At 40.0% G+C, this 25,618-nt stretch overlaps 1 protein-coding gene across 1 annotated transcript in view; it reads left to right on the top strand.

The window, feature by feature from the left end:
• Positions 1-9,430: 9,430 nt before the first annotated feature.
• Positions 9,431-25,618, top strand: part of Znf652 (zinc finger protein 652) — a 59,999-nt gene continuing 43,811 nt past the window's right edge. Inside the window, exon 1 of the mRNA XM_047545054.1 lies at positions 9,431-9,832. The gene's annotated coding sequence lies outside the window, so the exon portion shown is untranslated. The remainder of the gene's footprint in view (positions 9,833-25,618) is intronic.

The raw sequence follows: 25,618 nt of genomic DNA, 5'->3' as shown, positions 1-25,618 counted from the left end.
TTGAAGAGTCGGAGACTTGGAGAGGAAGCACTATATACCATGGGAACAGTTGGAGTATCACACTTTGAAAAGCACCTTTTTCTTCTTTGAAAGAAGAATCTCCATATCTGGTTTTTCTTTGTCCTTATCTCTCACTAAAGAAGGGAGGGATGGTTCACCCAGGCATGCCACTGATGGAGAAATGGAGCCAGAGGGCAGTATTACTGGTCCAGGGCACACTGGCAGGCAGGATAAGAGTGCTAGTCCCTGGGGACCTTCGTTTGATGTGCTGGGGACCATCCTGAGTGTGAAGGGAATCCAAAGATAAAAGGGAGGTCCCATCCCTTCAAGCAGCATATAGTCTAGAGAGGGAATAGACAGGTCTTTAAAATACAAGTGCTGCTTTAACAGAAATGGATAAAAAAATGCAGCTGGGCAGGGAAAGCAGTCCCAGGGCCCTCTGGGGGAAGTAGAAAAGGTTTGCCAGAGGAGGGATTGTTTGAGCTGAGATGTAAAGAATAAGCAGTTTGCCAGATAAACAAGTAAGGAGCCGTGTTCCAGGTGGAAGACACAGTACTCTCAAAGGCATGGAAGTCAGAAAGGGCATGGTCTATTGAGGATGCTGGAGATGTTCTATTTGTAAAGCACAGGGGAGCCAGGGAAGAAGAGACCAGTTAGGTAGCTAGGGAAGGACCAGATGGCACAAGGCCCTGATTGTCCTGCAAAGCAGCTCAGATTTCCTTCTACTCAGTGGGGAGCTATATTCATTTCCTACCTCTGCTGTAAGAAATCACCATGAATCTCATGACTTAGAACAACACAAATGTATTATCATACAGTTCTGGAGGTCAGAAATCTCACTAGGCATGTTGAGGTGATGGCAGGGTTGTTCCACAAGGAACACAACCCTCCTGGAGGATGTGAGAGAGATCAGTCCTTTGCCTATTCCTGCTCCTAAGGTAGGGGTGGGGACATGCTTCTTGATTCAAGTTCGCCTCCATCTTCAAAGCAGCAACCATACCAATTTAATTTCTGTGCCTGTAGTCAAATCTCCTTCTCTGACTCCAACACTCCTGAACCCCTTCTTCTAAGGACACTTATACCTACACTGGGCTCACCAGGTATCTCAGGCTAATCTCTACATCACTCTAATTTAAGTATGTTAGCAAAGTCCTGTTAGCCATGTCAAGTAACATATTCGCAGGTTTTGGAGATTCAGGTGTGGGCATCTTTGTGGGTCATTATTTTGCTCACCACAGGAGCCACTGAAGAAGTCTGAGCAGGAGCATGGTTTGACAGAATTGGGGTGCTTAGTACAGCCCCCAATTGTAGTTAGAAGAGCTAGTGCAGGAATCTGACTACCTAGGATCAATCCTGACTGACACTTAACAGCTATGTGACCTTGTATCATTTCTTACTTAATTTCTCTGTGGCTTGGTTCCTTCATCTCTAAAACAGGGATATCTACTTTATTCCTAGCTGGAAGGATTATATGGGATAACAGAGGTGACACTTAGGACAGCAGAAAGCATTCAATAAATTAGGAACCGCTTGGTGCTCAGTAAGTGCTAAAGACTGAGACCTGGTTGGGGAAAAGACATTCATTCTCAATGCCATGCAGAGTAGAAGAACCCAGGTTCCCTCGGGGCCTGGCATTAGGGAAGGAGGTATTCAGGCGCCAGGGAGTTTCTGGCACAGAGGAAACACACAGCCACTCTGACTGGCACCACGTTGCTCAGGACAACACTTAACTGCTGCCATAAAGAACCCAGGGTTAGAATATACTCCATCTATCCCCATTTCATGGTGGGATTCTTTCTGGGTGTTGAAGAGTAGAGTTTATTTTATTTTAAACTTCCTTTCCTGAGATTTCCAAAACAACTTCTTGGCTTGCCATGGGGCCAGTTAAAGACTTGGCACACCTTACCCAGGTACCCAGTGGGACAATGTGTGCTTCTCCGAGTCGGTGGACACCTCTGGCTCCTTTCCTTCCCAATTACATGTTCTCTGTCCCCATTTCCTAGTAAGTATGGATGAACCTGTTGGGTTTTTTCTCTAGAGAACTCCCAGGAGTGGATATGAATCTCTTAGTGGTTTACCTGCAGGCAGTGTTGCCAGATAAAATAGAAGACACCCAGTTAAACTTGAATGTCAGATAAACAATGAATAATTTTAATGTAAGTATATCCCAAATATTACTACGTGTTGAATAGTACTTTGTTAGCCAGATTATTTAATTAACCAGAACATTCCATTCTCCAAACTTCTCCATATAACACTTTACTGTGTGTTCTCTTATGCAATCGACAAGGTAGATTCAATATCTGAAAGTTCTAGTTCCTTCTTACAGATGACTTTGTAGTAACACAAGGAAGAGAGGGAAGGTTATGGTTCAAGAGAAGAGATGATCCCAGGGCCAGAAGAGTGGGGACTGGTTCCTTTCCTTTCCTGACAGAGGTTCTTCTGCTGCCCAGCTCTGTTTTTCATGATACGAATTCAGACAAGCTCAGCTCCTGCTCTGAATCCCATCTGCCTCTTCATTAGTGGGGAGCATAGTCCCTGCTACCCATGGTCTACCTACCATCAGGATACTCCTTCTGTTGGAGTATACTGAGATTTTGTTGTTGCTGTTTTATTTTTTAAAAGGTGTTGTACAATACACGCGGTATATTGCTTCGAAACCTGACTAGAGCAATGATGACAACTGTCACCACCTATGGGATGTGCACAAAAGTCTGTCCTTAGATTGAAAGCATATAACTACTTTTTTGTTGTCCTTGTTATTGTTGTTGTTGTTTTCAGGCACTTAACCTCTAAGCCACATCCCCAGCCCTGTTTTATATTTTATTTAGAGACTGGGTCTTGCTGAGTTGCTTAGGGCCTCACTAAATTGCTGAGACTGGCTTTGAATTCACAATCATCCTGCCTCAGCCTCCTGAGCTGCTGGGCTCACAGGCGTGCGTCATCAAGCAAGGCTTGTAGTAATACTGTTACAGTGGCATCTGAAAGGCTTATTTCTATTGAGAGGAAGTTTTGCTCAGGCTTTGGCCCCCAGGTTCCTTCCCATGCAACTCCTCCAATCTAGGAAACAAAAGCAAGACAGACAGAAAAACGAACAAAAAAACCCTCCTCTTTTTACTTCCCTCCAGTGCTCCTTCTAAATTTCCCTCCTTGGGCTGCGGCAGTAGAAGCCCGAAGTCCCCTAGGCTTTCCTGTTTGAAGGCTGTCAGCCCCAAGCCCCACCCTGTAGCCCCCAGAGGCGGCTCTTCTCTGCCATATAAAGTTCAGCTGTGCCGACAGGTGGGACTTGAGTTTTCACATCAGAATTGTTTAGGCATCTTGTGGCGGCAATTTCTACTATCTAAGCATCCTTTCAGATTTTAAATAATGTAAAAATTCTAACAGTTTATGAAGCCCTAAAGAAACTCTGAATTTTATTACTGTGAAAAAGAATGAAGCTTCTCAGCCTAGGGCAGCAGACCTCAAGACCTGGCAATGGGATCCCACGAGTCCTCAGGTACACAAGGATCTTCTGTGTCCTCTCACACCCCCACTTACTTTTTAGGAAAAGGTGGCCCCTCAGGGCCAGGGGAACTAATGACTTAATGCCTAACATCTCTAGAAACAACTTGCTGCAGATAAGGTCTCATTATTGTTAATTATTATTATTATTGTTATTATTGTTATTAACCCAACTCCTATGAAAAGCTGCCACAGCTTTGTTAATGACCTCAGGTCAGGGGTTTAATTAATTCAGTCTCTGAATGCTGTGCCCTCGGGCACCATGTTGCTGGCCCCCACATCGCCACTTCTGGGCACTGCCTCCTTGAGGACTCTGCCCACAGGAGCTCTCCTCTCGATGATCCACTCAGCTCCTCCCCAGGGGCTCCATCACTCACACCTGCCAACCACTCCTCCCTTCCCACCCCTTCCCTTCCTACCACCTGTACAGACCTTCCCTTGACCTTCCCTTCACTTTTCTGCAGGTAACTAGTTCCCCCTACTCCAAACAGTTGCCAAAAGTCAAACCTTTCGGGGGTTGTGAAAGCTAAGAGAGGGACCCCCGAGTCCTACCCCTCTCCTGGCAGCCCCCACTTCCCTCACTGCTTCACCAGGTCTCCCATCCCACCTCCATGAGAATTCAAAGGCTGTTCCTCGGGTGGTGAGGCCGGTTGGGTGGGTTGGCTGGTTTAGAGTTACAGAGTTTGGCACTCACTCCTGGCCCTGTGCAGCTGCCCTCTTTAATTAATTAATTCCATTTTTTAAAAAAAAACCATCTCAATTGGACCTCAGTGCGTGCCTCTGGGGCACATGTCACATCAATTACAGACAACAATTAAGCGTGCTGCCTAAAAGAATCTGTGAGTTTCTTTGAAGACTCACACACGACTTGGGCCTTACTGCCTTGGATCTTGCTGCAATAGACAGACCCTGAAGCAGAACCCTCAAGGGGGAACTGGGCTACCAGCAGTTCAGATAGAGATAGGAGGATATTCTTTCCCTCAAGTTCAGCTCTGCTAACCCCAGAGTTCCTGTCTGCCTTTGCTTAGATACCCAGGAAACTAAGGTATTACAGGTGGGCTGAGGGCAGCCTCATTTCTCTAGGATGGGACCATTGTCTCCCAAATTCAAAAGTCCACCTAACTGGCTACCTGACATGAGTAAGAATGACTCCCAGGTCTGCTAACGGTAAGATGGGTATTGAGTTCATCTGTTCTTTTCTCAATGGAATTGATGGTAGTGCAGGGTAACTGACACTTTTATCATGGTGGTCTGAATTAGGGAAATGGCTGAAGATGTTGCTGGAGGGCAGAGATGATTTCTTAATGGTCTTTCATTCACCTTGTGATCCCTTACATTTGGTAGATGCTCAGGGAAGGTTTATACAACATTAAAGACAAGGAAATGAGTTCACAGTGCAGTTACAAATATTTTTCCATATGCAAAAGCTAGTCCAGAATGGGACTGGCCCCAAACCTTATTCTTATTAACACTGTCCTTCCTACTCGATTGGAATTAAAAGAACATTAGTAGACCAGGTAAACATGCCTTACCTTATCTATTTAACTAATTTGTTTATTGGCATGTGTGATTCGACTGTAAATCACATTGTCCTTTTATGTTTGCCGGCATAGGGGTTGTCCATTTGAGTCCAAAACTTTCAGAGGGCAGAGACCACGTCTGTTTAATTTGCTTTGTGTGGTATCCAGCAAAGGGCTGAAGTATAGTGTCATAGAGGAGTCCTGGACTTGGACTTTGGAAACCAAGGTTTTGGTCCTGGCTACTGACCTTTAAGATCAGGATTTATTTATTTATTTATTTATTTTTGCCCTGTGGGGATGGAACCCAGGGCCTGGCAAATGCTCTATAACTGGTCTGCATCCCAAGCCCCAGGGTCACATTTTTATTGGCTGCTAAAAAACCCAACATTTCCTGTCCTTCCTACCTTACAGGGTTGGGAGAAGGGTTAAATTAAGTAACTCAGGAGAAAAACTTGTAGATATTGTCACAGTTTGTGTGGGGGTTAGGGTGGGAGGAGAGTGAGTTAACTGAAGATTGAACACCAGGGCACTTTACCACTGAGCTACATCTCCACCCCCTACTTTTCTTCTTTAATTTTGAGACAGGCTCTTGCAAAGTTACTAAGGCTGGCCTTGAACTTGCAATCCTCCTGCCTCATCCTTCCAAGTTGCTGGGATTACAGGTGCCTGTCACTGCAACCAGTATCAACATGGTTTTCAAAAAATTATAAAATACACTTTGATTATAAGGACACAGAGTAATTAAAATTCAAATTCTGAGATGTTTCAAAGGAAGAAATCGATGCACACAGAATACAGCTGCAGGATATGATCCCAGACTATGCTGCAATGGCCAGCTATCAGAAGGAGGGGATATTTTTAAGGCCAAAGGAAGCTATAGCTAAAACCAGACTTTCCACCTACATGACATTGGCTATTCCAATAGCCTCTTTATCTCTACAGCTGTATTCATATATCCTGCATTTATTGCATTCTCTTTGATTCTTCTAGGCCATCCTGGAATTTAACTTTTCACTAAAATTCATTGGGGTGGGTGTGGGGGGGTGAAGGGGCACAGAGGAAAAAATGGTGCACAGGGCCATGGCCCATCAAGAATGAGCATATACATACACTATGCAAGTGTACACCTCCACATACAAACCCTAAGGCTGAAAAGACAAGGCAGTTCAGCTTTCTGAGCTGTCTCTGGACATAATCACTTAGAGATACGAGAAAAAAGTGAGTAAAAGGGGGAATCTAGGAAAGCTTTATCTATTCTGCAAAAGGGACAGTTTCCTGTAGGAAAGGGTTTAGGGATGATTACTGAATAGTGATTCTTAGGAAAGAATGGAATTGCAATGTATGAATGAACACAGTCATTCTCTAGAGTAAAATCCTAGGTATCAGATCTAGAGGGTCACATAGTCCCCCTCTTTTTAAAAAGCCTAAAAGGTGAAATGATTGACCATGGACCTGATCATGAATGATCATGACCAGGACTCTGACTCTAAGTTGGTACTGTAGGATGGGGTGTATTAATCGATAGGCAAAAAGAGTCAGAGTTACTGTCCCTATATAAGTACAGGTGGTAAGAACTATTTTCCAATGAGGGTATAGCTCTGGAAACTCAGCAATGAGGAAATGCAAAATCAGTTTATTCAGTTCACTTTACAAGAGCCAGATATCTCTTCTACTGTTGAAATTACATGTATGTGGGTTGGGGTTGTGGCTCAGTGGTAGAGCACTTGCCTAGCATGTGTTAGTTCTAGGTTCAAGTCTCAGCACCACATGTAAATAAACGAATAAAATAAAGCTCTATCAACATTTACATTAAAAAAAACCCACCAAGGTACTTTCCTAATGCTCAGGTTCCAAGTGGGGTTGAAAAGGGCCACTAGAGAGGGTTACTGGGAGAACTGAATGAAGTCTCTTAACCCTTAAGACAGCACTAAAAATAGGGCTAGGGATGTGGTACAGTGGTTGAGGCCCCTGAGTTTAATCCCTAGTACAAAAAAAAAAAAAAAAAAAAAAAAGAAGAAAGAAATTACATGTATGCACATTGCACATTTTAAGGACTCTCAAAGTGTACAGAACTTTTCAATGCAATGTTTTTAATTAAAAAATTAATGAAAAAAGTTAACCAACTTAATGAAAAAAGTTAGTGAAGAACTATCCAAGGCCAGGAAATCAGAGAGAAGCCTGATATTCCAATAAAGTCAGGTATGGATGCTGAATGTTGCCTGCAATCAATGTTAAGCTGCAGTGTCAACAGCTCATCAAGGGATGCCCTGGAACTAGCCCTCTTCCTGTGATTTGCTGAATCAGTAACACTGTTGGCAGCCCCCTCCCTGTGGTGAGTGAGTGGATGGAAAAGACAGAACAGAGGAATCGGAATCTCTAGAAAGGGACCTTGCTAGATAGCCCTGAGGTCCAAAGCCTTCCAAAGTACCAGCCAAAGTTTTACGGGGGCAAGAAAGAGGGAAGGAAGAGAAAAAAATTAAATAATGAAGATGCAGAAGTAGATTTGAATATTAGATTATTTTTCATTATCTGCTAAGAACACCTGTTTTCACTCCAAAAGATGTGGAAATTTATCAAACCCTCTGAAAGACCACCACATTGGGAATCAGGGAACCCAGGGCCTGGTCTGGCTCCCTTGTTGACTGGGTTGGGTGAGTTTGGTTGAGCCATTAAAATATTCCTGGCCTGAATTTCCTTCATTGGAAATAATACCTGTCCTGTCTGCCTTGCAGGATTGTTAGGAGATCTGATGAAATGATAGACAGAACCTCCCTGCAAAAAGCCATAAAGTACTCTTCAAATGCAAAGTCATATTATTACTATTGTAATGGCTAGAAGTCCTTCAGGGAGTCATAGCACTTGGAAGGTCACCTTGTTATTTGGTCATCACTCTGCATACCCCTCTTCCAAGCAGGATACTCTGACCAGGGGTGGTGGTGGAGGGGGTGGGGGTTGGTGGGGGCAATGGATCAAGGGTCTAAGTAGACATCTCAAACATTCTGGGTTCACCAGCCCCCACAGACACCAAGTTCTTTCTTACATTGCATTTAAGTCTCTCCTTTATTACTTACACTTAGTTCCTCCTGTTCTGCCTGATGATTTTCTAGCTACCTGATGAAATATAATTTTTAGTGTTATTCCACTAAACACTCACTGCTGAAGAACATGACCCAAAGTTGCCAAAACTATGATCCCTGGAGTCTGGAGTTCAAGTGTAATAAAAGCCAAGCATCTGTTTTTGGAAGGGGCCAAGGATGGAGTCAGATCTTGGATCCCTTTATTTATAAAGTTTGTCTCTTCCTTGACTTTGTCTGAACTCAGGTCATTTTATTCCCTGCAGGATATTTTTTGGGGGGCATTCTGTTTGGGGGGAAAAGTAGCTGCAACCGTATTGAAAATATTTATGTGCTATTGAGGTCAGTTTTAAGGTAAGAACATTAGTATGTGCTTTAAATAATGGAAAGAATTTCAATTAAGACAAGACTGGACAACTTCAGGGAATTTTGATTTACAGTGGGAGAGGGTCATCCTGACCTCAGGGATTGTTCCCTTGGGTCTTTTCTAACTTGGACTTTCAGCTTGCCAAATCATTTCCTCTCCCTTTACCCTAGACACTTTCAATTATGGACACTCTCTCTTGGCTCTGAACTTGGATAAACGTTACCTTGTTAGCTAATAGTACCATTAATTATATTAATGATTAATAGCTAATTAGTCATAATGCTGTAATACTTACAATGGAGATTTCCTTTCTTACAGCAGTTCTGGGTCTCCACCACACACAGCTTTCCCTATTCCTGACTACAGGACTAGTGCAGCTCTAAACCTGTTTTTCTGACCACCCTGGCAATCTCTAAATTGCTTCAGTTTTTATTAGCCAACCCAGTCATCTCATGAATGATCACTACTGCTTGTATCTTTCCTCTTGTTATTTCTGTACTGTCACTAAACTGCCCTCCAGTAATGAGGCCAGCAACCAAGAGTTTTGAAACTTTATTCTATAAGCCAAAGGCTCTTTTACTTCCACTCGACCCACTTTTCTTATTTCACTTTACCTTTCCCTATCCCAATTTCGTGGAATCCCACATTCCCTGCACACAGCTCTCTCCTACTCTGCGTTTTGGCTTCCTTTCAGCAACCACGCCCCCCGATCCACGGGGACCAGCACGCATGCGCAGCCCACGCCTTTACCTGGGCGCTTCGGAGTGGGCGGAGTGGGCGGAGTGGGCGAGGGCGGGGGTGGAGCAGATAGTCGGCGGTTATCTGCGCCGCTGAGCGCTCACAATGTGGCAGGAGGGAGAAAAGGTGCGCCAGGGCCGGCCCTAGGGCTGCGCATGCGCACCGCCGCTCCCCGCGGCCGGGATGCTGGGGGAGGGGGGACGGGCGGAGGGAAGTATCGGGATCCCAGCCGGGCGGGGGGGCCGGCGAGCGCAGGGGCCTCGGGCACGCGCGCGCGCTCTCGCTTCCCTCTCTGCCCCCCCTCTCGCACACACACATCCACACACGCACACCCCCTCCCCTGTCGCCCGCCCCGCGCGCCGCCCGCCCCTCCGGCCCCGCTCGCCCTCGCGCGCTCGGAAGGGAGTCGCGAGACGTCGGAGCGGCGGCCACGTAGCGCTGCGGCGGCGGCGGCGGCGGCGGCAGCCGAGGCCGGGTCTGAGGAGCGGCCCTGAGCGCAGACGTTGGGCAGGGGGGAGGGGCCGGCCCCGCCGGCGGTGGTTACTCGAGCGCCGCGGCTACAGGCCCCCCGCCGCAGGGATGGACCGCCGAGGCGGCGGTCGAGGCGGCGGAGGCGGAGGCGGCCGGCCCGGGTGAGTAGGGGCCCCTTCCCCCGCGCACTCGCCACCGTCGCGGCGGCGCCCCTGGCAGCAGCCCTTCCTCTCCGCCGCCCGCCGCGCCGGGCCGGGCTCTGGGGACCGGCTAACCCTGCGCCGAGGCAGCTGCGTGCACTAGGCCGGAGCAGCCCCCATCCGGCGGGGAGGCCCTGGCGCTGCGCTCCTCTGGCACCGAGCTTGGGCTGGGGGCGCCCCGCTCCTGCCCTTTCGCCCCCTCCCTCACGGACCTGGGCTTGGCTGCAGTATTGCAACGAGTCCGCTTGCCCCGAGGCCTGAGGGGAGGCTGGGGTGGCACGGGTTAGCGGGCCGAGGGGAGGTTTGCACCGGTTCTCTTGCGAGCGTTCTCCTGCCCTGCAGCTGGGAGCTTGCACTCACTGCCTCCCCCGCCCTGTGGCTGCGCCCAAACCTTCAGCCCCCAAGAGTATTGTGCCACCAGGGGACAACATGCATCTGATGTACACCCGCCACCAGCAGCCCCACACTCACCCCAGTGGGTAATGCAGACCTTTCTCCACCCCCACCTCCTCCTCCCCGCCAATCAGGCTCTGCTGAAGTCTCAGGTCGGAGACACCAAAGATAGTGACACCCCCGTTACTTCTCTACGTAACGTGTTCATTGTCGAGGGATGCCTTCTGTACAAATGATAACTGCCCTCCCTAGCCTCGAAGTCTTATCTTCAGGATTTAAGATCCCATATACTCTTCTTTGAAGTGGACCAGTCTTCGATCACATCTAACGAATCCCACCCACCCACCCCCACACACATACTCACACACATACACACATACTCACACACGCACACTTCCTGATTGCTGAGCAGACCCTGTCATCGCGGATCCATTGTCAGAATGGCTTGTGCCAATCAAAGGAATGTGCCTTCGCCTTTGGAGGAGGGTGCTTTCCACAATCTTGTTACAGGACGTTCTTGCGTTTGTCTGTCTTTGATTGTCCCCAGATTGTCCCAATGTTCAAGCATCATTATAGTATTTTCCTTGTATATATCTCCAGCGGACCCACAGCAACACCTGAGTGATGCTTTCCCCCCAGTTAATGCGATACATTTGGTACCGTGAGAATTTCATCCTTTTTGTTGTAATGTTTAACATCCATGGTCAAGGCATAGTATAAAAGTGAGATGATATTTTGGGATGAAGATCTCTGTTTTTCCAGAGGATGGCCAGGCTGGTATTGTTCTGGGAATGGCAACTAGCACATGCTTTGTACAACATGTGTATGTTTAGGGAAGGAAAGCTGCTTTTACTGGGATATGTGGTATAGGTGCTGAAAGCAGGCAATATACCCAATTGGGCTCTTGTGTGAGTGGTGTGCTGCACTGATTGTCAGCACTGGCAGGTACCTTAGTTAATTGTGTCACCACTATGCACATGTATTTGGATAGACACTGTCTTTAGTATAATTTTGCTTAAAATGTTCACTGCTAAGTTTTAGTGGCTCTGGAAATGTTTCCTTCCGTGATTCCTAACCTTTCTTTGGGGTCATGGAAACCTTTAGGGTCACTATCTCAGTGGAACAGACACAACATTTTGTATGTCATTATTGTCATCTTGAAGCTATTCCTGGGACCTCAGATTAAGATCCATATTATACAAAAGTGAAAGGAACTTGAGTTTTGTGTTTTGTTTTTCTTACAAGGATTAGTTACTTTGGTCCTGAGCAGTAAACAGCAACAAGCATATGTTTGTAACCTTGTGTTTTGTTCTTTGGTTATAGTAAGTTAGGTATTTGTAAAATATCGGGTCCCTGTCTTCCCATTAAAAAGGGGATGTATGTGAGTCTTTTAGAAAAAGTTAAAACTAGAGTCAAAATAATTTGTTTGAATGTGACCAATTGATACTGTATGTTCCTGACATCACATTCTAAATGTAGCAGATTTCAACCGTGAAGTCTGTGGTCTGTTAATAATGTCTGCATGGAATCTTTTTGTATTGGCTAAAGTTGATCTGATCTCTTAAAAGGAGGCTTTGTCATACCCATAATAAAGCACCTGCTCTATGATGAGGATTTTTTCAACTTTGTTAAATATGTTTTCATGTCTATTAAAGGTAATGGTGTCATCAAAATCATTTAAAAATTTTGTTTTAAGGGGAGGATTGTAATTGTAGTTAAGGAAATCTAGAGCTAAGGATGAACTTTGCACCATTCTATCAATAAGCAGGTGTAAATATCAGTTATTTTGCTTAAATTACTCTGCACTCAGCTTTCTTTAATAATATCAGTAGACATTTATTCCAGCTTGTGATAGTGTTATGATAGGCAGTGGTATTAAATAAGCACAGTCCCCAGCTCTCTAGGAGTTGGTAATTTTGACAATAATTTTCATTTTAAGGAATCTATTTAGATCTTCTTTTTTCTTTTTGCATCTTTTGATGCTAAGGAATTCATGGTATTAACTGGCACTTTGGAAGGCAAGGTAGGCTTAGAATCTTGCATAGAACCAGTTCACACAGCTGAAGAATAGCATTTATTCCAATAATTATGAAGTATATCCTATGAAATTTGAAAACATGCTGAGGTTGCATGTTTGCATTTTATTACCTAATGTACATGCTTGAAGTGGCTTATATTACAGGTTACATTTTTTTTTTTTGTTCATGTCACACCTGAAGTTTTACTATCAGAAATTATTTGTCTATCCTAAACCCAAACCATTTCAAAGTTACAAATATATTATTTTTCTTTGTCAGTAGTATAGAGACAGATTATTCAAATCTCAGGGAACATGTAGTTCCTTGGTTTAGTTTTGGAGACCCTCTTCTAACCAGTCATTTACCTAGTTAAACACCCATATAGCAGCTGATCATATAACGCATGTGGCTGTGAGAACAGCATTCTCTCCCTGCCAGCTTCAGGGCTTGGAAGCTAGAAAACAATTGCATAGCAGTGAGACACTTAAGAAGTAGTGGTGCCAGCAGTTCACCCTCATTAATACAGGCAGCTTGCTTCAGTTTCTCCAGCACTCCTCTTCAGACACCCTTCCCTTAGGAGGTTTCAGACCAGCAGCTCTTACTCAGGGGAAATGGCACCTACTCTTTGCAACTTTGGCCTCAAGATCTGATTCGTGACACCCAGAGCTGTTTCCATTTCTGCTTTAAGTATGGGAAGTACGCTGTGGTGTGGTAAGAAAATACTTTTCAAGTCTGCAGGAAAAAAAATTGATTAGTAATACTACTGATGTGATTTTATTTTTGAATGGCTAAAGCCTCTCAAAGAAAGTAATCTATAATGTGAACTGTTAAAAAAAATCACACTTTTCTCAAGGATTTTAGATAATTTTGCGAAAAATGTGAATATATTCTGGAATTTCATTTCCCTTGTTGTAAAGTCAGTTGAGAGATGTCCCCCTCACATTCCCCCCCAAAAACAAGTGAATTGTCTTATATTTGAATCATATCCTTTTGAACTAGTTATTCTGAAGTAGGTAACTGCACCTCTTCTTTGGTAACTTGTGGGTCTTGTGCTACCATTTTAGGTAGCTATCGTCATCATTTTAGATGGTTATCACATGAATTAGCTCTGATAGAGGCTACACCGGTGTTGTGGTTAGTGACATTAGCTAAAAGGAGATGATTCTTTGGAGCCAGGTAGAACTAGCTTTCAATTCCACCTACACCATTTACAGGCTTTATGGCATTGAACAAATACCTTGACTTTTCTTACCTCAGTTTCTCATCAGCAGAATGAAATTTGTTATGAGGACTTGAGATAAATGTTTGTAATCTCATAGTACAGTTCCTGGTATATGTTTGTATTAGGAACTCAATAAATGGTAGAATACAGACACATCAGAGTGAAAATGCAGATCATTTTGGATTAAGACAAGATTTAGAGGTCCGGTGCTATGATTTGGCATTCTTTCATTTGTGCAGATTTGGGATGAAAAAATTGTAAATATTGGACTTGGAGCATACTAAGTCTTGCAGGTGTAATGTGTTTTTTGGAACTTTGATTTCTTACTCTGTGGATGGTTGAACTTGGTAGACAATAAAACCTAGCTGCAAATTCTAAGGTGTTCACCAGCTGTACTTATTTTAAGCCTATTCAGAGCTTATGTGGTAAAAGGAATGTTGTAGGACATTAATGTAGCTCAGTGAGTTCTATGTCCAGGGTTGAATCACATGCAAAGTCTAGGGTAAATTTTCATGGTTAACGCAACCCATGAAGTGCTTAGTAGACTCAGTGAAGACGTAAGTTGCTTGTTTTAGTTAATCTGTTTATGTGGCAATTATGTTTGATTATTAAAAATACTTACAAACATTTTCTCATTGAATTCCCATTGCTCTTTTGAGGTTTTGATCATAAGCTGTTATTTGGGCTACAGGTTTGAGTGCTTTGTGCATTTTTGCTTTGGTGGGGGAAGGAAAGAAAGGTATTGACTGTCAGATTTTATTGACTGTGCTTTAGGCCTATAGTATGTGTAACCACTACTTTTGAGTCTAAAGACAGTTTTAGGTAATAAGACATTCCCTTTTTCCTTTTTAAAACATTGTTTAAAAGTCTACTTTGAAAAGTGCATTCAATGAATATTGTTTATTTAGTGCATATAACTTTAAAAATAGAATTTCTTTGGTTGTTATAGAATTAAATTATTCTATAATGTTTTCAGCATTGTGATAAGTCTGTGACCCACAAGAGTTACCTAAAGACTTCAGATAAGGTAGACACTTCAGAAATGCCTTAGGATTTATTTCAAGGGAATCTGCTAATCCTCATTTTCCTTTATTATTGAGCTACCTAGGGGCTTGCCTATCAATGGAATTAGTCGCTAGTATTGAATTACTGATTAAAAAAAAAAAGATTGGCAAACAATGTCTTTAACTTACCTTAGTATTTGCAGTACACTCGAAAGCTTAATCTTGATCAGAATATACAATAATAACACAGTAGACCAGAATGACTAAACAAAATTTGGATGATTGGATTACATATTTTTTTCTTTAATTATAAAACATTTTGCTGAGTAAACTTTTTTTTTTTTTTTTTTTTTTTTTTTTTTTTTAGGAGGGGATGCTTTTTCTTCTAAACTTGGGATGGCTGGGTGCCTTGTCTTTTTATTTTGATAAGCCAATGAATGTGTGATAAGAACAGATTGTTAGGGTAGAAGAGAGAGAAAAGAATGACTTCTATGCTAGTGCAAAATATAACATTCATACCTTTCAGCTTTGGAATTTGTATTCCTTTTTTTGGGATTCAATGGAGCATAACTTTTTACTTACACTGTGTGACCTACAAAATGAGAAAACTTAAAACTAGGACCTTGTGAGTGTTTTTCACCTTTTTGAATGTGTCATTTTAATGTATTTAAAGTAATATCAGGGTTGGGGTCATAGCTCGGTGGTAGAGCGCTTGCCTAGCATGGGTGAGGTACTGGGTTGGATTCTCAGCACTGCATAAAAATAAATAAATAAAATAAATGTCCTTTGACAAGTAAAAAGAAATATGTATAAAATAAAATAAGGTAGTATCAATGACTTATGAACATTGAAACAGATGGTAACTTTGGATTTTTTTTTTTGTCTTATTTTGTTTTTGCTGGAGAAAAGTGCTTATGATCTTGATTGTATGGGTAAATAAATGTATGTTTGCTTTGAAACATTTTGAAAAAATGACTGAAATTACCAGGGACTTTTCTGTATTAGTATACTATGAGAACTGGAGTTTGAAATTACCTTTCCTGAAAGTTCTTTATTGTAGAGAACCCCACATTTTTCTCTGTTGTTTTGTTTGTGGTGCTAAGGATTGAACTCGGTATTATGCATGATAGGCAAGCAGTCCACCAATGAGCTACATCTCACATTTTTCTTTCTAATAACAAAGTTATATAAATCAAAATTAAAAGTTTGGAAAGAGCTTAAATGTCTATCAGCATAGAATTAAATTAGCATATATTGAAACAATAGGGTGAATATTGCACAGCTGCAAAAAAGAATGAGAACACTGTACATTATTATGGAAAAATCTCTATAGTGTTCATGAAAAAAAAGGCACAGAACAGTGTAGAATGTGCCACTGTTTGTTCTATGGGAGAGTGAATATATTTGAGGATTTTCCTGTATATGATAAAATAATTCTAAGAAACTTAATAGTTTTATAAGACACTGATAATACCAGGTTCTGTTGCAAGTTCATTAAGGAACCCAGGTTGGAGTCAGATGCTTCACTGTATGTGTGTGTGTGTGTGTGTGTGTGTGTGTGTGTGTGTATACACACATATATATATTTTTTTAATGAAATTTTAATCACACTATACCAGAAAAGTAGGGGCATCAAAGATGTACAGTCTAGTGAATTTTCTCTGTATAATCAGTACCAACAATAAGAAACAGATTTTTTTGAGATTTCACTGTTGCCCAGACTGGCCTCCAGTTATTGGACTCAGGCCTCCCCTGTAGCTGAGACTACAAGTGTGCACCACTGTGCCCAGCTAAGAAACAGAAAAGTTCCAGAGCCTTTCATGTCCTTTCCCAGTTACTGCTCTTCCAAAACTTTTCATATCCTGAGTTGTATCATCATAAAGTAGTTTCACCTCGTTTTTGGTAGTTTGTTTGTGATTTTGGTGCTGGGGACCCAAGTAAGCTTGTGCTCTACAGCTCAGTATATCCTCAATCTCTTTTGTAACTATATAAGCAGGAATACAGCATACACTCTTTTGTATCTGACTTTGTCAGCTCAAATTTATGTTTGAGACTCATCCATATTGTCTAGTATAGTAAAAATTTATTTTCATCCAAACAACCAATATTATTAGTTTCCTATAGGAAACTAATAATAGACTGTTATATGCATGTACTATAATTTATTTGTTTATTCTATTATTGATGGAAATTTGGGTTGTTTCTGGTTTAGGGCTATCATGAATAATGCTTCTCTGTTCACTATATATATTTTTTTCACTTAACAGGATATATACCTATTAAGTATTTAAATTTAAAATATATCCTTAACTGATTTATAGGAAAATTGTAATAACTTCCAACTATTTTTGTGTCTGTTCCTAAAGACTACCTTAGATTTTCACAATATTAAGAGAAATCCCAGTGCAACCTAAGCATAAACCCACATTCTTTTATCCTTAAATAAAAAGGGGTTAAATATGATATAAAATATCTTTAAAATAGTTGCAACATCTGAACCGGTGCACAGACCTGAAGTCCCGGCTACTGGGTAAGCTGAGGCAGGAGGATCCCTTGAGCCCAGGAATTCAAGACTTGGTCTCAAAGAAGAAAAGAAGAGAAAAGAAAAAGTTATAATGCCCAAAAGATGTATAATTGCTAAGTATTTCTTATATTTTATAATATTGAAATCACAATCTTTCCTGCACTGGTAATTATTAAATTATTTTATTTAATATAATTTTTATAACTACCAATATTTAAACTTTTTTTAAAGTTCTAAACAAATCACAACATGAAATACTTTAAATATAGAAACTTTAAACTTGTTTTGAGTGTTTTAGGATTTGGTAGAATTGTCAGGCAAATATAATGGTATATAATTGTATGTAGCCATGAAGCTTAATAACTGTGGAGGCATCATTGTTCCTATTAAAAACTGCATTTGAGGGCTGGGGTTGTAACTCAGTGGTAGAATGCTTGCCTTGCACATGTGAGGCACTGGGTTTGATCCTCAGCAACACACACACACACAAATAAGTGAATAAAGATATTATGTCCATCTACAACTAAAAAATATTTTTTAAAAAAACTGCATTTTATTATGCTCCATTTGTGTCCACTGTGTCAAAATGCATTCTACTGTTAAAAACTAATTAAAAAAAAAAACCCAGAAAGGTGGATAAAAAGGAAAAAATGCATTTGATCAAAATTTTTTCCTTTAGTTGCAGTGGTCACACCACCACCACCACCACCACCACCAAAAGAAAAAACATAGAAATAATGATTAAAGTATGAAACTACAGGTGATTTTGCCTCCAGGGGACACTTGGCGATGTCTGGAACAGCCCCCACCATCAAGAATTACCCAGAGTGCCCAGGCTGAGAAATCCTGCTGCAAAGTAACTAGTGACTAAGTACTAGGCAGGTTAACAATTTTAGTATTGACTTTGTTAGATTTAGTACATGAAACTCATCTAATTTTTCTTGTCTAGAGATGAAATAAGCTAGGAGATTTTCTAAATAGTTATACAATTTAGTGTTTTTTGTGGTGCTGGGGATTGAACCCAGGGCCTAGTGCTTATGAAGCAAGCACACTACCAACTGAGCTACATCCCCAACCCAAGTAGTAGAGTTTTAAATATGAAGACTTCAGTATAAGTTTTAGTGCAACCAGTCATCTTAAAAAAACAAAAACAAAACAAAAGGCTATTTACAGTTCCTAGTAGATAAAACTAGATTATCTTGGAATATAGCTTTTATATAAAAGGTTATGTAAAAAGGTTTGCTCTAAGAGAAAATAGTTGGTTCTTTGACATTATATTTTATTGTTTTTGACTTTTAAAAGTCTTAAAAAACATATTTAAGGGACTGGGGGTGTAGCTCAGTCGTATAGCACTTGCCTAGCAAGTGTGAGACCTTGGATTGTACCCCTAGCACCACACACAGAAAATCATGTATAATATGATAGGTTTTAAAAAAAAATTGCCTTCTGGAAGCAGATGTGAGGCTGTGGGTTCGGTCCCCAGAACTGGAGAGAAAAATTGCCAAGTGAGAAAATGTTAAAATGAAATATTAGAAAATTCATACATAGTAGAAAGAAAAGACCGTATTTTAAATGGCAAAGTTCTTCCTGTAAGAGTGTGGTAAAGAACTAAGCACCTGTGCATCCATTCCAACTTGTCAGGTGTGATAATCCATATCCAGGAGATGGTTTGTTCTGCTTTCAGCCTCTCCTACGTCCTTTTATCACCTCATGTGGAAAGTTAGATATTTTTTTATTTCTTTGAAGATGACATGGGTCTCCAAGACCAGGTGGTACACTGAGTACTAAGAAAACTGTCCACAAGAAACTAACTGTTGTAGGGTTGGGCTATTCCAAATCTAGAACTGATATGTATTTAATTGTATCTAACAGTATTCCTCAAACTTTTGGACCATATCTATAGAAAGAATCAGAGCACACATACACACTATTCACTCACATTTACACCCACACCTGAAACAAAAACTTTGTGCCACAGTACTTACCCTTATCTGTGAAGAAGTCTGGTAGTTTTTTATTTAGTTGGGTTTAATTTTGAAAAATTGGATGGGACAGGCAGTTTGAAAAAACATGGCTTTACATAGTGGTTTTTAAAAAGTATCTTGCAGTAGATGTGAACAAATGCTTATTGGATTAAAAAGGGTGCATGGGGGTGATACAAATCATATTTATGGCCTATTCCATGTAGAGGGGTAGTTCTTTAAAAACCTGAAAATCTGGAAAGGATTTAGGTTGGATCCCATTTTGCCCAGAATTTGAAACTATAGTCTTCTCAGAGATAGTACACCTATCATTGCTAAACACACACACACTGCCCATGCACAGATACATACCTATACTGTCTACTGTTCATTATATTAAGTAAAACTGAGAGAACTAATGAATATGTAGAAAGATTTTCTTAAACTCTGTAGAATAGCACCCCTTAGCAACCAGACCCTGTCTTGAAATAAAAAAAAAAAAGGGCTGAAGATGTATGTAGCTCAATGGTAGAGTGCCTCTGGGTTTAATTTCCAGTACCCTCCCCCCCCCCCAAAAAAAAGGGGGCAATGAACAGGACTTGATATTCCAGAAGGACAAAATTTCTGAGTTTCTGATTTCTGTACCTGAAGTATTTTATACTGTGTGTATGAATATGTCTATTTAACAAAACTTTACATAGTATTTACTGTTCATTCTTCTTAAAACTCTTTGAGATGGTAGGTATGATTTTTCCCCCCCATTTTGCCAATAGGAAAATAGAGACAAAGTGAGGTAAAGTTAATTTCCCAAGTTGAGTGTCCTTTTCTTGGTACTGGTATTATTATTATTATTTTTATTTTTTTTAACTTTTTTATGGTGCTGGAGATTGAACCCAGGGCTTAGTGCTTGCAGGGCAAGTACTGTACCAACTGAGCTATATCCCCAGCCTGGTACTGAGATTTTTAAAGAAAAGACCCATTAAAACCTTTTATTTTAATAATTGAAAAATTAGAAGAATTTAAAATCCATAAATATTTCTGGTGTTTAGAAACAGAGATTGAATAACTGATATACATTTTAAAGGTATATTTGAATATAAATGAATAATTTATATACTTTTTAAATGTACAGTAAATTGACATTTTTGTGTACATATATTCTGTGAACGTTAGTGTATATGTAGATTTGTGTAATTACTACCATATAGAATAGCTCCATCACCCCCCGAATCCCCTTGTGCTATTCTTTTGCCCCCTACCCTGCAAACATTGAGGTATTGTTTATCACTATTGTCTTGTCTTTTTGAGAATGTTATATAAATAGAATATGTAACCTTTAAAGGCTGTTTTCTTTCACTAAAAATAATGCCTTTGAGGTTTATCCAAGTTTTATATGTACCTTTTTTTCCTTTTTATGACCAAATAGTATTTCATAATGTGAGTCTATCACTAATTATCAGTCACCATTTGAAGGACATTTGGATTGGTTCCAGTTTTTTATAATTATGAACAAACTTATTATAAACATTCACAGGCAGGTGTTGGGGTGAATATGTTTTCATTTCTTGAGTGTAAATACCTAACAGTAAGATTGCCAGATCATATGGTATGTATGTTTAACTTCATAAAAAACTGCCAAACTGTTTTCCAGTGGGTGTGCTATTTTGCATCCCCACCAGAGATATGAAAAGTTCCAGTTGCTGGGCCTATAATCCCAGTGACTTGGAGGCTGAAGCAGGAGATCACAAGTTCAAGGCTCAGCAACTTAGTGAGACCCTGTTAGGGGTGTGGCACAGTAGTGGAGTGCCTCTGGGTTCAATCCCCAGTACCAAAAAAAAAAAAAAAGAAAAATTCCAGTCATTCCACATCTTTGTCAGCATGTAACATTGTTAATATTTTATTTTTGGCCATTCTGATAAGCATATAGGAATAATTCATTTTGAACTTTTGATCAGAATCTGGGGACTTAGGCCCAGTTCTGCCATTAGAGGAGTCTTTTAGCTTTGACGAGGCTCTCATGTCCTTGTCTTTTATGTAATAGGGTTATATTGGATGTTTTATGAGTTTTCTCAGCTCCCAAATTCATTGATACAGAAAGAATCCTTGGTAAGAGAAGGAGAAATTTGTGTTTATTTATGCAAAAGAGTTTATTGACATCTTTTCAGTTAAAGTACAAAGATTATCAGCACTATATGTATTTATAAATGGAATTCATATGAAGTAACCCAATATATATCTATGGTTTGTCCTTTGGAGTTAAAATAAAACTGTGATTGTATATATCTTTAAGCCGAAATTACATAGCTAATGTTGCAGTTCACATTGACAACCATAGAGTGTTTTGACTGGTGTCTGATATTTTTATATTTTATATATATTTTATTATATATAAATATAATATATATTTATATATATTATATTATAATATGATAATATATTATCATATTATATTATAATTATATATAATATATTATATATTATAATATATATTTATATATATTATATATTTTTATATTTTATATTATATATACAGGGTAGCGAATCATAGATATCTTGGTGGTAAATGAGGCCTTGAGAATAATTTTTTCTCGGAGTGTCCGGCCCAGCATAGTCTTTTGGCTCAGCCTTTCTAGGGTTAAATTTTACAGTGAGTTTAATAAAAAATATTTTGCTATTTGTCATTAATAAGAATCACTTTTTTAAAAATTATACAGTTACTGTCCTTAATGTCTTATTTGGGTGTTAAACAGATTGTTTCTGTATAGCATTAAGAATTAATAGCATTCTTGTTTTTCTGAAAGATTATAAATACATATTTAAAAACTAAGGAATATAGAAAAATATGAAAAATGTATCCCCCCTCACCTTTACATATCTTCTGAGACATCTCTCAGTGAGTGCACATGGGCATGAGTATGTTCATGGTTTTTGCATATTGAGATTGTATGATGCCATTGAGAGTTACCAAATTTTGTTAGTCTTCACAAATATTCTTTTTCTATTTGGAAACAAATTAAGCTTTTAATGTTTTAAATGTTTTTTTCTATGTGGACATATTTCTGTGTCAGTTAATATAAATCCATATCATAATTCAGATGGTTTCATAGTATGCCTATGTCTATATGGGCCATTTTTTGTTTCTGTTTTTTTTTTTTTTGTTATGATAGATAATACTATAATAAATGTCCTCATATATACATTTTTATATACTCCTAATGGCAAATTAGTTATAACTATAATTCCATGGCTGGGTCCTAAAGTATACATACCTTACAGGTAGGAAAATAGCACTGAACAGCTCTCAGGCAGGTGGTTCTGTATTCACATAGTGTCTGAGCCATAGCTGGCCATGCCAGTTATGTCACAGTCAGGCTATCTTGGCATTTGTCAGTTTGGGACTTACGCCATAAGACATATTTACACGTTTGTACATGGATTCTGGTGAAAAACCAAGCCCACTTGCTAATTGATAGTCTTTACCAAGTAAACCTGACATTGTTTAAAATATCAAAGCTTAAAAAACATATTAAAAACCAAATCTCACTTTTGGGAAAAACCACCTGATAAAGCAACCTAATTTTTTTTAATTCAGAGAAAATCTTTTAAAAGTGATTAAGACTCGTTATAGTATTACTGTAAATTCTCTTTTAAAATGTTTTTTCAATAATTTAGATTTATAGAAAAGTTTCAGAGGGTAGCCTTGTACCCCTTATGCAGTTTCCCTATTGATAAAGTCTTTCATAACCATTGTGTTTCTCAGAACTAAGAAACCTACATTGACATACTACTCTTAACTAGACTTCAGAGTTAACAGATTTCATTAGTCTTCAACAAATACTCTTTTTCTATTTGGAAACAAGCTTTTAAACTCAATACTTAAGCTTCAATTCCTGTTCATAAGTTAATTTTTTTTATAAATTAAATTTTATTTTTAAACAGGTTTTGGTTTTGTTTGTTTAAAGAACAAACTTGATTCTTTACTGACAGCACTGTATGCCAGATGCAATTTAAGATGGTAAAATTATAATGTGTTTGGGGGAAGAAATATTTATTATTTAAAACTTGTGGATTTAAAAGTCTCATAATTGATAGCTTTCTACAAGGCTGTCAGCTAGCCCTTTCTGTGGCAAATCTTTCTACCCTCCCGGGGTCCCCACAAGAAAAGAGACTTCCTAGGTGGAGGTACCAAAGGAAGACAGAAGACAGGATAGGTTCTCAACCTCAGAAATTACCTGGAGACCCCATTAAATTACATACTCTGGGCCTTTCCACACAGATCTGTCTGTGGCAAACAGTCTAGTTCTAACAAGGGCCCTAGGAGACTATAGCAGTGGTCTTCTGACAGTACTAAAGGTAAGCTATCTGGGCCAGAAAATAAGCAGACCAGAATAAATCATGACAGCAGGAATAAGAGAACAAATTCTAGTCATATTTACAAGATGGAGTTAATAAGGCTCGGTGATGTTGGATGTTAAAAATGAAGAAAAATCTCATAACCAATAGGATAAAGGCTATGCTAATTTTTTTAGCAGTTTTTTAAAAATTTATTTTTATTGTAAACAAATGGGATACATGTTGTTTCTGTTTGTACATGGAGTAACAGCATACCATTTGTGTAATCATACATTTACATAGGGTAATGAAGTTTGATGCATTGTTATTTTTTCCTTCCCCCCACCCCTCCCACCCCTCTTTTCCCTCTATACAGTCCCTCCTTCCTCCATTCTTGAAAGGCTATGCTAATTTTAAAAGACTATATTAAGAATTCAGAAAGAGCAGGATTTTTGTTTGTTTTGAAGATGGGAGTTGTAAAGGGGTGGTACTGTTACAACTTCGGTTAAAGTGAGTTTGCTGATATTTGGAAGAGATGTCCAGAAGGCATTCACAAATAGTTCAGTGTTCAAAAATGATGTCCAGTATATGGAGACAGGGGTAGCGAATCATAGATATCTTGGTGGTAACTGAGGCCTTGAGAATAATTTTTTCTTGGAGTGTCCGGCCCAGCATAGTCTTTTGGCTCAGCCTGCCACGACAGGGGCCAGATGACAAGGCATAAATTAATTTTAGTCATAATATATATCATACATATGTTTGCACTATATATAATGTATCTGGATCTCTGTACTTGTTTAAACAAATGTAAGTTATCTTTGACATTAATATCTTTGAAAATTATCTTTTGACATTCACAGATAGTTCTGCCCAAGGCCATTTTAAGGTAGGGCTGAGGTGCTTTCCCTGCCCTTTTTGTGTTCTTTGTAGAAACGAGATTTATAACATCTATGAGTGTGGTTCTTGCACAGTTGTACTCTTTTTAGTTACAAGCCCCCATCTCCAGGAGCACATGGAAAATAGCCCATTACTGTGAGAGTGGTAGTGAAGAGTGTCTTATGCGGGATGGTTTCACTGTTAATTTCCCCATAGCCTGTAGTCTCACCCATTCAGGGGGTCGAAGCAGGAGGACCACAAGTTCAAGGCTAACCTTGGCAAAGTCCAGCCTGGGCAATTTAGTAAGACCCTACCTCAAAATAAAAAATAAAGATGGCAGGGGAACCGGGTGGTGGCACATACCTGTAATCCAGTGGCTGGGGCAGGTGAGATGGGAGGATCTCGAGTTCAAAGCCAGCCTCAGCAAAAGCGAGGTGCCAAGCAACTCAGTGAGACCTTTCTCTAAATAAAATACAAAACAGGGCTGGGGATGTGGCTTAGTGGTTGAGGACCCCTGAGTTTAATCCCCTGTACCCACTCCCCATCACGAAAAAAAAAAAAAAATGCAGGGGGATGTAGGTCAAGCAGTACAGCGTCCCTAGTACTACACAAAAAACAAACAACCTTTGTGGTTCTTGAAGGAGAAAAAGTTGCTGGCTTTGAGGCAGTGTGCCATTGTAGATAGGGTAGTAGTAACTGGTACCTTACACTCCATACTTTTACTTTTTTTTGATAGCAAGGATTGAACTCAGTCACTAAACCATTGAGCCACATCCACAACCTTTTTATTTTTTATTTTAAGACAGGGTCTTACTAAGTTGCGGAGGGTAGCTTTGAACTTGAGATCCTCCTCCCTCACCCTGTGGAGTTACTAGGATTACAGGCTTGTGCCACCATGCATGGCTCACTCCACATTTCCTAATGTGAAGAATTTTGCCAGGCAAATCATAACCCACACTCACTATATTAATTTAAGTCATTCCTAGTTTAGTTTATGGCAGGGAAGGAAAGAATTGACTTTTTTTTTTTTTTTTTTTTTTTTTTTTTGTGCCAGGGATTGAACATAGGGTCAATTAACCACTGAGCTGTTGCTTGGATTATAGGCTTTTGCTACCACACCCAGCAGGAATTGGCATTTTTAAAAATCACTTTTCCTTCTAGCTTAAAGGGAACTCCTAAGTATTTCTTCATTAGCATACCACTTTTTTTAAACCAAAAAAATCCTTTTATGTATTCCAGGAAGCAAAAATACATAGCAGTAACTTGGCAGTTTCATGAGAAAATACACACTAGATCTGGATTATATCTTCCTTTTGCAGAGGCAAAGAGGAGGGCAGACCATGGCATTTGCCCTGTATGTCAGTTGAACTAATGAGCTAATAAGTAAAGTGGTCCTGGTCCTGACTTTTGCATGTGT

Source organism: Sciurus carolinensis, chromosome 3 (genome assembly GCF_902686445.1).
Source record: "Sciurus carolinensis chromosome 3, mSciCar1.2, whole genome shotgun sequence".
Taxonomy (NCBI): Eukaryota; Metazoa; Chordata; class Mammalia; order Rodentia; family Sciuridae; genus Sciurus; species Sciurus carolinensis.
The sequence above is the reverse complement of the archived record's forward strand: the minus strand, read 5'-3'. Positions and strand labels throughout refer to the sequence as shown.